Source organism: Coturnix japonica, chromosome 18 (assembly GCF_054131305.1).
Source record: "Coturnix japonica strain WE chromosome 18, WE-NBRP24, whole genome shotgun sequence".
NCBI lineage: Eukaryota > Metazoa > Chordata > Aves > Galliformes > Phasianidae > Coturnix > Coturnix japonica.
The window spans coordinates 9,945,160-9,958,611 of NC_140680.1; the positions used below are offsets into that span (position 1 = coordinate 9,945,160).

The 13,452-nt window shown below is 42.9% G+C and overlaps 1 long non-coding RNA gene across 1 annotated transcript; it reads right to left on the reverse strand.

Moving 5' to 3' along the window:
* Positions 1-1,355: 1,355 nt before the first annotated feature.
* Positions 1,356-12,754, reverse strand: LOC116654065 (uncharacterized). Its single transcript, XR_004308936.2, has 2 exons — positions 9,388-12,754; positions 1,356-5,162 (listed from the first exon to the last, which is right to left on the reverse strand). It is a non-coding gene; the product is annotated as an uncharacterized LOC116654065 (long non-coding RNA).
* Positions 12,755-13,452: the final 698 nt, after the last annotated feature.

The following is a 13,452-nucleotide window of genomic DNA, read 5'->3' on the forward strand; positions in this document are numbered from 1 at the left end:
TATTCTGGAGAGAGATCTCAGTGCTCTGTGGTGTGCTGAGTTCTGATTGCTCTCCTACATCAGTACAGGTCTGTGAGTTGGGGGAATCTGTGTTGGCCAATGTCCACTTTTCTTGTTTAATGATGCACTGGAATTAAACTCATTTTCCTCTAAAACAGCCAGGAAGGGGTTCCCATAACACACCAAGATGCCTCTTGTTCTTCTCTTATAAGCTAGATCTTATAAGCTCTCTTATAAGCTCTTTTGGAAGCTAGAGCTGCACCTGATGAAGGGCAGCACTGCTGGTCCCAGTGCACTGAGGCAGAAATGGAGCCTGAGGAGGCGAGTGGCTGGGGGGCAGGGCAGCATTCTGGTGTGAAAACACCTTTCTTCAGCTAAAGCGGTGCTCCCCATGGGCTGCCTTCCCTCTTACCCAGCTGAAGAAGAGGGGCATTGTCAGCAATGCGGCCAACAGAAAAGCCACAAACGTCACTGCGGCTGTGCTCAGTCACGTTTGGCAACCGTCAGGAAGCCACTTCCCCAGACAACAGTTGTGCAGTTTGGGGCAGCAACGTCCACAAACAAGCCCTCAGTCACACAGGCCTACAGTCCCAGCTCCATCCAGAAGCAGCGAGATGTGCCCAGTGACCCACAATTCCTCGTGGGATGTGACAGAGTCCTCTCTCCCTCTTGTCTCATCCTCATGCAAACAAGGCACAGTGTGATGAGCAAAAGCAAAAGCAAAAGCCCACAAGGCTCTGAGCTGCCACTGCCACCACCGTCAGCACTCGGCAGAGCTGCTCGGGGATTTGGCTTGCTAATGTCTGAGGAGCTGAGATGAGAGTGACTATGGAGATCAGAGACAGGAGTCTGGGATGAATGTTCCTGGATTGCTTCTTATGGCGCATGTTCTCATCGCCAGTCCTTTGTAATTGCAAAAAATAGTGCCTTGCAGATACCTTGAGGAGACTGGAGACAGACATATGCATGTCATCATCAGGAAGTCTGTCTTGATAGTCAGCCAAGATCCCAGGGGAGTGTGCATTATTTATTATTATTATCATTATCACTGCCACTAACCTTGTTTCCCTAGAGATCTGACTCCAGTATTAATGTATGAGACCATATCCTGGAGTTCTTACTCTACTTTTTTAAACATTTGCTCATACAAGCCACCTCTGTTTTCTCTGGGAACTATGGCCAGTAAAGACTGGGCTAAAGTTCTCCGGTCACTGCTCTACCTTTTTTATTGCACGCTTCATTTGAGAGATGTATGACAGGAAAGCAAAACCTGGACGTACTGCAAAGTGTCTGCAGAGAGTGCCTGGCTCCCTGCAGACATCAGCTCTATTGGAGAAAGGCAGAAGAGCAGAAAATCAATAGCAACGAGCAAAATTGTTTATTTATGCAACCACCGAGTTACGAGTCCCAAGCTTTTTGCATATTGCATGTGCAGGAACATGATGTCAACACCGCTGTGCTGCAACAGGAAGCAAAAGATAAGACTTGGAGAACCATCAGCTTCCTGAGCACCAATCTGTCACTATGGTTTTGTTTATGTTTTACCAAGTATAGGTTGGCATTACAAATCATCTTGGCAACATTAGTCTTTCTTTTTTTTTAATGTCAGAAACTTGAAGCTATTGCAAATGCATCTTTTCTCTCAGAATTCTCACCTCAGTGGTTTGTGATGTATGGCCACAATGCAGAAATTCTGGCCCATTCGCTGGATGACAAAGAGAAACAGATCCCCAAATGAACCATGATGTGCTGGTTCTAATGAGTAGGCATTTCAGAATACATTTCTAGAGACCTTATTTGTCCCAGAGATTCATAGGCCTTCTGTATAATTGTCAGATGACTATGCAAATATTAGCGGTGACATGACAAATCATATTGCCTCACGTATGGAAATGAGGTGAAATCTAAACTTTCAATCTCTTTGTTTTCATTATTCATCTAACCTTAATGGCAAGCATGAGAAATATTGCTGTAAAATCCATTGAGTGCCTGCTTTTCCTTTTTCTCTAAGCTGAAAATGAGAGGGTGCTTCCTTATTCTGACAGCCATCTGAGTGTCACACGTGCTGCCAGTGGTGTTCTCTCATCCATCACAACTGAACTGAACCATTCAAGTTCCTGGGGCACTGATGTTCCCCATGAGGAGCAGGTTGAGATGCTCTGTGCTGCTCATCGAAAGGAGCAGCAGCCGGCACAATGGAGCCACTGATTAATGAGAACAATTGTGGAGGATTTCCTATTATGCCAAGCTTCAGAGGAAAACAGTAAGCAACGCAAAGGAAATGAGTGCATTTGCTGAAAATGAAAAGGTCACCCAGCCACAAATTTTCGGCTCTGATATACATGTAACATTTTAACTCCCATTTTTATCACAAATTATAGCTTCCCAAGGCCTGCAGGAAGTTGACAGAGAGATTGGAAGGTTACTGGGTGGTGTGAGAACGGAACTAACTGTGATTTACAAACTTGTCATTGCAGCATATCCACTTCTGAGTGATGAAGTGCAAAGCAACCACCCTAATAGCAGCCCCTTTGCATCCTCATCATAGAGTTTTAAATAACAGCTGAGACTTGAGACCTCTCTCCTGAAAATACCCGGCAAAGCCAGTTTAACAGAGTACAACATGGATATGCAAAAATGGGTATTCTCTTGTGAATTGCAAATTATGTCGCAACTTAACAGAGCTTCTGCCAGATGCTCCTTCACGCTGACGTCACTCAACGGCTGTAAATGTGGCAAAATCCTTTAAACAAAATATGGCTCCTTTGTAAAAAAAAACATACGGGACTCCTGCATTTCATCCACAGTGCTTCCATTGCTGCCCTGTCTCAATCTAAGCCACCTCAACCTTAATTCCCTTGCTTACAAAGCAGAAATAATAGCATTTATCTTTCTGTTATGGGACACTGTAAGAAGCGGTGAATATTCACCGAGTGTCTGAAAGGTCATCAAGTTAGCATTGCTGGAGCAAAAGGACTGTTTCTACTATTTCAATAGCACCAAAGGGATTCATATTACTTTACATGTGTCCGAGTTCCCTTAGCTTTCACATAGCCTATAAAAACAACTGTGAACCTTTTGTGATGGGTGAGAACAGAAGCTGGATGCATCACGATGCAGATGTGAAGGGAGTTCTGTGTTTAGATAGGAAGCACGCAGCGCACAAAGAGTGAAAGCATGGAAGTATTGCAGTTAGTGGGGATGCTCACAGAACATAATAAAATGCAGCTACTGGTACAGCATTTATTGAATCTCACAGAGCCTCACTGACACATAACTAAAATTCCAAATTGAAAACCGTATCTCAGGACAAGACTGATAGGACAAAATTTCAGTCTATGGCTCTTGAATTTACAATGAAAATCCATTAGTGACTCACTTTTTCTAAGGATAGAAGGCAGCATACCTTATGAGTCAGCCTTCTGCTGAGAAAAAAAAGCATGCTGGCTTCAATGGGCAGAGAGATAAACCACTGAAAAGAGCATAATTATCAGCCATTACATTGGGGAACAGAGTGGAGGACAGGCAATGGAGAGAGCAAAAATATATGAAGGACTTAGCTCACGGAGGAGCTCTCAGCATCATAAGACCAACCTTTAGAGGATCAGTGAGAAATATGAGCTGAATCACTTCAGCACCTGTCTGGGAGGTTTAATGCAGACTTCTCTGGAAGTCGGAGCACACAGATTAGTTCTGCAGCTGCAATGCTAGCAGGAATAGGGTTAAAATAGGTAGGTCTGGTTGCCACATGCAGAGACCTGAATAAGGTAGAAAAGGGGGAAAAAACAGTCAAAAGTAAATGAACTAAATATACTCATCTTCGTTAAATTAGGATGACTGTAATGTATGATCTGTAATTTTAGTGTTCACAATGGATTAGAAGAAAACGATTGTGTTTCAGTCAGATGATATCTACAGGTTAAGGAGGAGAATCGGGTGTAAGAATGTACACAGCACTGAGAAATGCTCAGAAAGGATTTGAGGGAAGCCACCTGTACCTCACCCAGCAGAACAACCCACAGTATGCAAAGAGCCACTCTTCTGTGAACTCAGGGCTGGTGAGAGATGCTTTCCATCTCTCATTTCAGCTACTACTTCCTTATCCAAGCAGAACTCCAACTGAAGTCAATCAAATCTTGCTTCTAATTTTAAATGATGTATACAATGCAAGACAAATCCTATCTAGTGAGCAATTTCTTTTCATATCTTTTGTCTCTCTGCAGAGTTGTGGGTGCGTTTCTGTCTCTGCAAGCAATATGCACGCACATGAGTCATTGCACCCTAGAAATCCAAAGAGGTCGACATTTTGGAGTTTGACATTGTCCTTTCATATTATTTTCACACTAGATTAATTCCACCATCTTCGATGAACTTCAGCATGAATTTTTTGGTGAGTGAGTCAGAGAATTTGGCCCTCCACCTGGACTAATATTATCTGTGCCTTTGGATAGACACAATTCCACTGCACTGCTCTTTAGGGCTTTCACTCCTCCTCATTGCTCTTGCACAGGATAGCTGCCTATGTGAGGCTGTTAAGAGGGGCCATGAAACATCATGTCACTTAGCAAAAGGGTATTTTTTTTGTCACGCTTTGGATAAGCTAAATGAGATGATTAGCTATGTCACACTCAGATGACCCACACATCTTACTAAAAATGACTACATCCCAAGGAGAGAGCAATTTGCTGAAATTCTTCACTTCCTCTTCATCTGGCTCCCCTTCAAAGTTTACAGTCAGTGGCTCAATCACTTTTGCAACTGGCAGCAAAAGGAGACAGTAAACTTTCTCTACATATTGCTGCTGGGAAGGAATCTTCAGCTTGGTGTTCCAGAGGTTTCCCATTCACATTCACTGCTGGTTTTGACCTAATGTCCTCTCTGGGGGAACCACCAGGTCTCACCCCACATACCCACCCTGGCTCAACAACAGAGGGGACATGGGAACACGATGTCACTGACGTGAACTTTACGTGGCCTCGTTGGTACAACAGGAAGCAACAGAAGATGTTCTTCATTTACATAAAGCTCCAGTCATGAGTCATCTCTATCTTCTACAGCTCCAGCCTGTCACACTGACGAGCCTCGGGATGGTGAGCGTACGCAAAACGCCATTGCTCAGTCAGATGCCCACAGACGTCGGCCTGGATGTTTCAGCACCTGCACTGGGGAAATAGAAAAATGTAAAATGGGCACACAAAATTTCCCTGCAGTGTGGGAAAATGGTGCGTTTAGCTTCCCTGACAGTGGAAGGGAGCTATTCGCTAACTGTTAACCTACACTAACACCAGTGGAAGGGAGCTATTTGCTAACTGTTAACCTACACTAACACCAGCCTTTGTCTCAGTTTTAAGCCTTTGGGTATCTACAGTTGAACATCCATCAGTTGTCCATCTCCATCCTTCTGGAGGAATGTCAGAGGTTAGTTAACATAATAGCGTAAATGATCTAACATGCAGAAAATAAAGGTCAGAAGGCTGCCCACTCAGAACTGCTTAGAAAAAATCATCTGCAGAACAGGGAACAGAATGAAGGGATGCTGTCCTGTACATCAATCCAACCATTACCCAGCTAAGAACATCTTTGGCCACATCAGCATAAAAGGCCAATACATTTACAACAGTGTGAGTAGGCACTTGTCTGCTGTAACTCCTCTGAAGACAAGAATGGATTGCAATCTGTTTAAGATACAGAGTTCTAAGGTCTCTGAATACCCCACATTTTCTGTGGAGTGGGGTTCCTACTCTGAACTGCCTATGGAGGAACCTTTCCCTGCACATAGCTTGAGAGAGAAAATCTAGGAAAATTATTAGATGAATGTTAACCTTTGTGAATACCCTTATAACGTGGTTTTACTTCTTGATGCTGCTCACGCTACTGTCTCTAGCAAAAAACATCCAGCAATATGGAAAAAGGGCAGTGGGGAAATTCCATTGAAATAAATAGAATTGGAAACTTCTCTCTTTTTTTTTTTGCAGAGGGCTGTTCCGATGATGATTTCAGGGAAGAGAGTGTGTGAGTAAGAAGAAGATGATGAGGAAGAGGTTGGGAAAAAACAAACAGTCTAGTGCACACCCTAAGTGGATGGATAAAATTTGCAAGTAATTACTGTAGGATGGAAACATTTGGGAAACAGAATGGAAGAAAGTGAAACATAAATACTGATAGACTCGTGGTTTAGCACTGGAAAACTTGTGATGAACAGGACGGTCATCTTTGCTTATATGTTTGTTATATCTATATTAAGAATCTAACCAAAAGGCAAAATATTGTAACATCAAACCCAACCAGATGCACCAGGGTTTATTTCTTTCAGATTGACACTGTGATAACCAAAGCCTATACAGATTTCAGGGTCAGCACAGGCCAAAGAGTTGCTCTGGACGTTATCATTTTGGCTGCAAATGAAGGCTGATGAAATATGAATTTCAAGAGAACAGAATATGAATGTTTTCTAGGCCTTGTGCTATTATAGAACTTCATCAAATACCAGTAGATTGTATCTGTGGTCCCAGTCTGCCCTTGTCTCAAACATATTCTCTGATACTAGAGCTGAAAGGGTATAGGCATCTTATTTCACACCATAGGATGCTGCAGAGCCAAACTACATTAACATACAACAGCTAAGATTAATGTTTGGAAGTGGCCCAGTCTCTGAGTCAGACTGATCCTTTCCGTTCATAAACTTTAAAGTGCCAGGAAAAAAGTTTAGAAGTCCAATTAAAATAAAACCCAGATAGCTCCACTTCAGGCTTATCATCACTGTGTGAGGAGGGCAGCATTTCACTCTTCCTCTGTGAGTTGCTTGAGCAAGAATCTCAAAGTGACCTCACAAGAGACAGGCTGAAAGGGGTCTCCTTTGTTAAGGCTGAGAATGGAGACTGAGAAGCCTGGCTGGCAGATTTTTCTGTGTTTGTTGCTTTATTCAACTTGGTTTACTTATTTCTCCTCGTGCACACTCATTTGAAAGGGATCTTTCTTTTGAGTTTGGTTTCTGTTGAACCATCTTCCCAGCTCCCCAGATACATCTCCAGTCAGCTCCTGTGATAGCATGAAACTTCTTATTCTTACCTCTCAGTTCCTGCACCGGCTGTGTATCTGCTCTCATTTCTTCCTTATTCCCTCCTGATGATTATTCACATCTCAAGCAGGTTCTCTCTTCATTCTTTCATATCTTTCCACTCCTTTTTGCACGTTTTGTGTGTTTACAGCACTTGCTTGTTCTCACTATCTCCTTTGACAATAAAAGACAACCCTTGGAGACTATCTCCAATCTGGAGTCTCTCTTTGGCCAAACAGCAGATGGTTGCAGACAGCAAGAAAGATAGATGCCAGATTGGATCCTATGACATCTGAAATTGGCCACCCAAAACTAACCTCCCTCCTAATCAGAGGCCCTAACAATGGTGTTTCAGAGATGCTGAGTCCACAGACTCCAGGTGCAATCAATACAGGCCAGAGTCGGCCTCCTCTGGCTTCATTCTTTCTAGATTACAAAAGCCTCTTTTTGGAAGATTTTCTCTGGCCACACCCTGACTTCTGCAACAGATTGTTTAGCACTGAGAAAACCTTCCCAATCCGCTGACCATCATCCTGCTGGCAAACAACCAAAGAAGAGTGATGAAAACACAAGTGTTAGTTGCAGGAGAGGCCGCCTGCTAGCAATTCACAGAAGCAGCAATTAAAAATCCATATTCTAATTATGACAAAAATGAAAAAGAGTAGGATTCTCTTGTCTGTGGAGTCCCACTGGGCTTATTCAGCTCCCCAAATGCTACACAATATCTGGAGGAAACCCCTGAGAAAGCTGATAAGGCAGCAGCCAAAAGTAAACCGGCAAAGTGCTATTCAACATCTCACTCCAGTTCTGATGGATCCAATGATGGATGAGAATGCTAAACTGCAACACCATGACTGGGTGCCCACGGGCTGCTGCTGAAGGATTTGGCTGGTTTTCCAACTAAGCTTCCAGTGTTTTCTTTGGAAAATTCCTCCTAGCCAAGATTTTGGCTCGTTTAACTTGTTCAGTGCTGGGGGGGCAGTGAGTGGCCCAATGCTGTTGAATCCTCACATACATGTTTCATTGAAAAGCACCACTTTCCATACATCACTGAGTACAGAATAGCATTCACTCTGTCTGGGCAGCCACCTGAGCTCAGCCTGACTTCACACTCAGGATACTCATCCTGCCTTCCACAGCCCAAGCTGAGAACAAACCCACCCACCCTGAGGTCACTCTTAACACAACAAACCAAGCACTCGGCATCACCAGCCCTTGTTGAGCTCTCACACTGACTCCCCACTGACACTATGCTGGTACGAGGTCTCTGGGAGAGATCCAAAATAGCACTCAGGCACCGAAGTGCAACTTGTGCAGACTGCTGGCGCCGGTGCTCCTAAGAGCAGCCCCGGAAAGCCTGTCCTCCCCTCCCTCAGCTACGTCAGATGCTCTAAGAGCCTACAGCTCCTGGTGAAAGCTTCCTCTGGCGCCTAAAGGTCTGCTGCCTTTCTGTGCCCAGCAGCCTCACTGCTCTGCCTGGGCTGAATTCTCATGCCTACTTCTCTCCCAAAATATGGTGGGCTTTTTTGCCAGTAAGGAAAGGAGGACCCAAAGGACCCAATCTACTAGGCATGTTGTGATTGAACAGGACACCAAGGACAAGGCTGAAGGGAAGGAACTCTTGGAAGTGCTTATGTACTTATATGTATTTAACATTAATAAGTCATGGACCCCCCCCCCCCCAGCCCAGTATCACCAGTATCCCAGCCCTACCATTACCACCGTTTCCAAGAGAAGGGCCCTAACCAGCCACTCTATTCCAGCACAACAGTTGGCACTCCTGGTCACACAACAGTTCAGCTTTCTGACACTGGACTGAGAGCCCTCTCCTTTCTTCCCCTGAATGCTTGAAATTTCTCACAGCACTCCCTATAAGTTCAAAGGTCCAGAAGTGAACTTGGGAGTATGCAAAACAACAATGGTGGATTATCTCCCAGGAAAATTTCCATGGAGAAGTCTGATTCAAGTGTCAATGTTAAATGTGACTTACTTAAAGCCATAAATGATCTCTTTTTGGTTCCATATCAGGGTCTCATAGGGATATCCTCAGACAATCCCTTCTCCCATGTATTTCCTGCTGATTGATACAGGCGTCTCACTACTCAGTGTACTAGCCATGGGCAAAAGTCCTTAGGTTCCTAATTATTCCTCTCCCAAGTACAGGGAATTTAGGCATTTAACACACTGTAGAATAGTCTTCCCTTGAATTACTGAATTAAGTGAACTCCTTTAGATGCTAAACTTCAAACTGTTCTTTGTTACTAATTGAAATCTCTTTGAGATTCGGCCCTCTGTTTTTTGCGTTCAAAGTCCTTGATTACGTTGCTTACCTCCAGTTAATGGTTAACATGCATCCGGTTAACTCCATCTCCTTTGGCCGTGACCCTGCACACGATTTCAGTCTCCCGAACTGCACTGTTCACTGATCAGTACAGAGGGGCTGTGTGAGGCAAGGCTGACAGCAGCTGGAACTTATCCGCAGAGTTCATTTCCACAGTGGAAAAGGAAGCAAACACAAAAAACTTACTGTTCACTGTGGCTTTGCCATAGTAAATACCTGACATGCCGAAAACTAAAGCAAACAAGCAAGCAAAGAAAAACCTTATTAAACACAGGGTACGTTTTCAGGGCTTTAAAAGCTGAAGATTTCCATTAGCATTGACCAGTTCAGTGCTCGCTCAGTGACATGGGGCAGGGAAAAGGCTGTGTGGCTGTGTGGGCCCCCTCCCATATACACAGACACACACACACACACAGCCCTGGGATCCATAAAATGATCATGTTGTTGCCTCTGTGTATTGAGCAGGAAGAAGAGAGGTTGTTTTCATGCTGTTAGGGAAAAACTCAGACAATGAGGAAGGACCTTTGTATAAGTTGAACAGATATGAATTTATCCCGCTGTCTGTTCAAGATTCAGTCTTGTAATAGATTTATAGCTATAGAATATAGGATAATGACAACGGCATCCTACACTGCGTGAGGATGTGACTTAAAGCTCACTTCTTTGCTCCCTGATACTTGGAAAACGCTGCCAACAAGTAGCTTACTAAAATGCTAAGAGGAAGGGCTGAGCTTTCATTACTGATTATACTTAGCACAGCACTTGTGTTTGAATTCTTCACCTACAGGCGCATCCTGTTCCTTCAGAAATATTTCCTCACATGCTGTTATTTATATTTCTAAATGTTTTATAACTTTTCTTCTGTTCACTCTCTGAAATGTTTTTTCCTTTTCCTGAACGGCAGTTGTGTTCAATGCTTCATGCAGCCAGAGTCACACCCTGCAGAATACAACACATAATCAAGTAAACACGCCCTGCGTAGCAATGTGCTCACTTAAATCCCAAACCCACCCTGACACAAGTGCTGCAAACATATCCTGTGAATACACGCACAATGGTAAAACATTGTGGAGTGCATAGCCTGTCACACGCTGTCCCAAACAAAAAGCTACAGTTCAGCTGTGAGCAAACACTGCTGTGGCAGAAGGGGCGAAGTGAATAAGCGCTGCACCTTCCTTAACAGTCATTGTACATTCCCAATTGATGAACAAAATGAAGGTGACCTAAACGATGACTGTATGCACCCTGCTTTACCCTTAGCAAACAATGCTGCTCGTGACCCAGTCGCAGCACTTGCAATACGTTCCCAGCTCAGGAGTGGTAGTACAAGCCAGGGGCTAACATAAAGCTCAGCCATGTGTATAAAGCACAAACAAAACAAAGGAGGACATCATACAAGGGCATTTGAGATTGTTTTATTGTGCAGAATCATGGTGAATGGGTAAAGTCCTCACTGCACTTCTTTGAGAACAAGGAAATTTTAACAACTTAGAGATAAAAAAGAAATCAACACAGATTACTATAAACTACATTAACATGCGGTTAGAAGCAAAGAATAGCATTTTCTAGGCATTTTCATCTAGAAACCGGGAAGATTTAGGAAAACCAGTGAAACAAACTGTTATTTGTAAGAGCAAGTTTACGGGCTATCAAGATGATTCAAACAAAGCAAGTGTGGGTCACTTGTTTCTAGGAAGGAGGCAGAAGTTTTTTTTTTCTATGAAGCATGAGTTAGGAATCCTGGTAGTCATCTATGATCTGATTTATTTAGATGAAAGTGAACCGAAATCAGGACAATACTCCTTTTTGTGAACAGAACTATGAGCACAGATTTAGGAATGGGGGGGAAGAGAGGGAGGGGGCATTTGCTAATTTTAGAGGTGAATCTGATCTTACTCTGTAGCTTTAGCTCATCCAATTCAACCCTCTGCTTCAATCTGTTCCCTGGTGAAAGAGTCATGAAAAACATTACTTGCTGATTTCAGAGTTGTTTCAATTAGTGTTATTAATGCTGCTCAAAGAGAAACAATAGATAATTTTAGGGCTGCTGTTATTAGTAAACATTCATCTATTACCTACATGAAAAAAAAATAGATAACATTTAAATCAGCTGTCAGTATCAGTTTATTTATTCCAGTTCTAATGATAGGACAAGCGCCTCAAATAAACCCAGGCTTTCAGTTCTCATTCTCATACACAACATGATCTGAGCAGCCGCACCCAGCTGGACTGAGGACAAATTCCTGTGCTTATCTCAGGCTCACTAGAAGTCTTATGTAATTAAACAATATTGTGATGAGGGTCTTATCTCAGGGCATTAACTTCTTCTTCCCTCGGCAAGGACGTAAGTGGACTGGATCAAATTGGAAAGCTGTCTTGGCGCTGCTCTGGGTGCATCATTTTCTTCAGTTTGACCTTTTAGTTGGAAACAAAGCTTCCCACTGAGAGCTCTCACTGTGTTGCATTCTCAATCCTTGGGTCTGACAGAGGAATGAGTGTCCTCTCCATTTGTCTACCCTACAGGTTAAATAGTTTTGTAACCACTTTAGCACTGCCTTGGTTCCTGAGCTGGTCTTTGCACAAGATGGTTAATAATAGCTCTAACACACAGGGGCCTTGCCAGGAGTCCAGACTAGCACTGGGTTGTGCAACTAGAACTTGATAGGCACTGCTTTACTGCTGCTTTTTTGTTTGTTGTTTTGCTTTTCCACTACAGATAAGACCTCCTTGGCTACACCTACACAATCAATTTGACCTCTTGAGAGATGAGAATCATCCCATTGGTTTCAGCAGGTTGTTCAATTTGGGAGCACGATGCACAGCGTGGCAGGGTTTGGTGGCTGACCAGTCTGCATTGTGCTGAATGCACTTGCACAATGCAATTCGGCTAATTTAGATCTCTGAGATCAAAAAGCCAATTAGGCTTATCTGTTCCCTGGGGGTTTTTGAGGGATTGTGCCTCGTTATCTCACCCCAGGACTCCTCCACTTTATGTATCTAAATACACACACAGCATATTCAGATAGCCGCCATTTCATTTCCTTAGAAATGTCCAGTCTTCCCAATAAGCTTCTGGTTGCTTCTACCTTCCTCAGTATGTATTTATACCGCCCTCATTACTGTGATATTTATTCATCTTTAATGCATTTCTTCTCACAATTACCCTCCGAGGAAGAGCAGAACTGCTTTAATCCTCTTGAATGTAAGGGAAACCAGAGCTTGGCCCACCTGGATTTCTTTCTCTTGCTCTGCTTTTAGGCTGAGAAGACAAAAGTAGCTATATTCCATTCCTGTGTTATTCCTAACTATTCTATTCCTAACATTGTATTGTATTGTATTGTATTGTATTGTATTGTATTGATTCTATTCTATTCTACTCAATTCAATTCCATTCTATTCTATTCTATTCTATTCTATTCTATTCTACTCTATTCATTCTATTCTACTCTACTCATTCTATTCTATTCTACTCGTTCTATTCTATTTTATTCTAATCTTTCAATTCTATTTTATTCTATTTTCTATTCTATTCTATTCTACTTTATTCAATATTCTATTCTATTCTAATCTTTCTATTCATTCTATTCTAATCTAATCTTTCTATTCTATTCTATTCTATTCTATTCTATTCTATTCTATTCTATTCTACTCTATTCATTCTATTCTACTCTACTCTACTCTATTCATTCCATTCCATTCCATTCCATTCCATTCCATTCCATTCCATTCCATTCTATCCTATCCTATCCTACTCTACTCTACCCATTCCATTCCATTCCATTCCATCCCATCCCATCCCATCCTACTCTATCCATTCTACCCTATCCTATCCTATCCTATCCTATCCTATCCTATCCTATCCTATCCCATCCCATCCCATCCCATTCCTGATTCTATTCCTAACACACACGGTACCAAGGCACCACTTCACTCCCTAATTGATCACAGCTTATCTACAGCAGAAAGTCCCCGACTGAGGCTACGATGTGGATCTGTTAAGGGCACAAGCAGCACCGTGAGATCAGCGATGTGCACCGCATTAAACCTGGCAGTG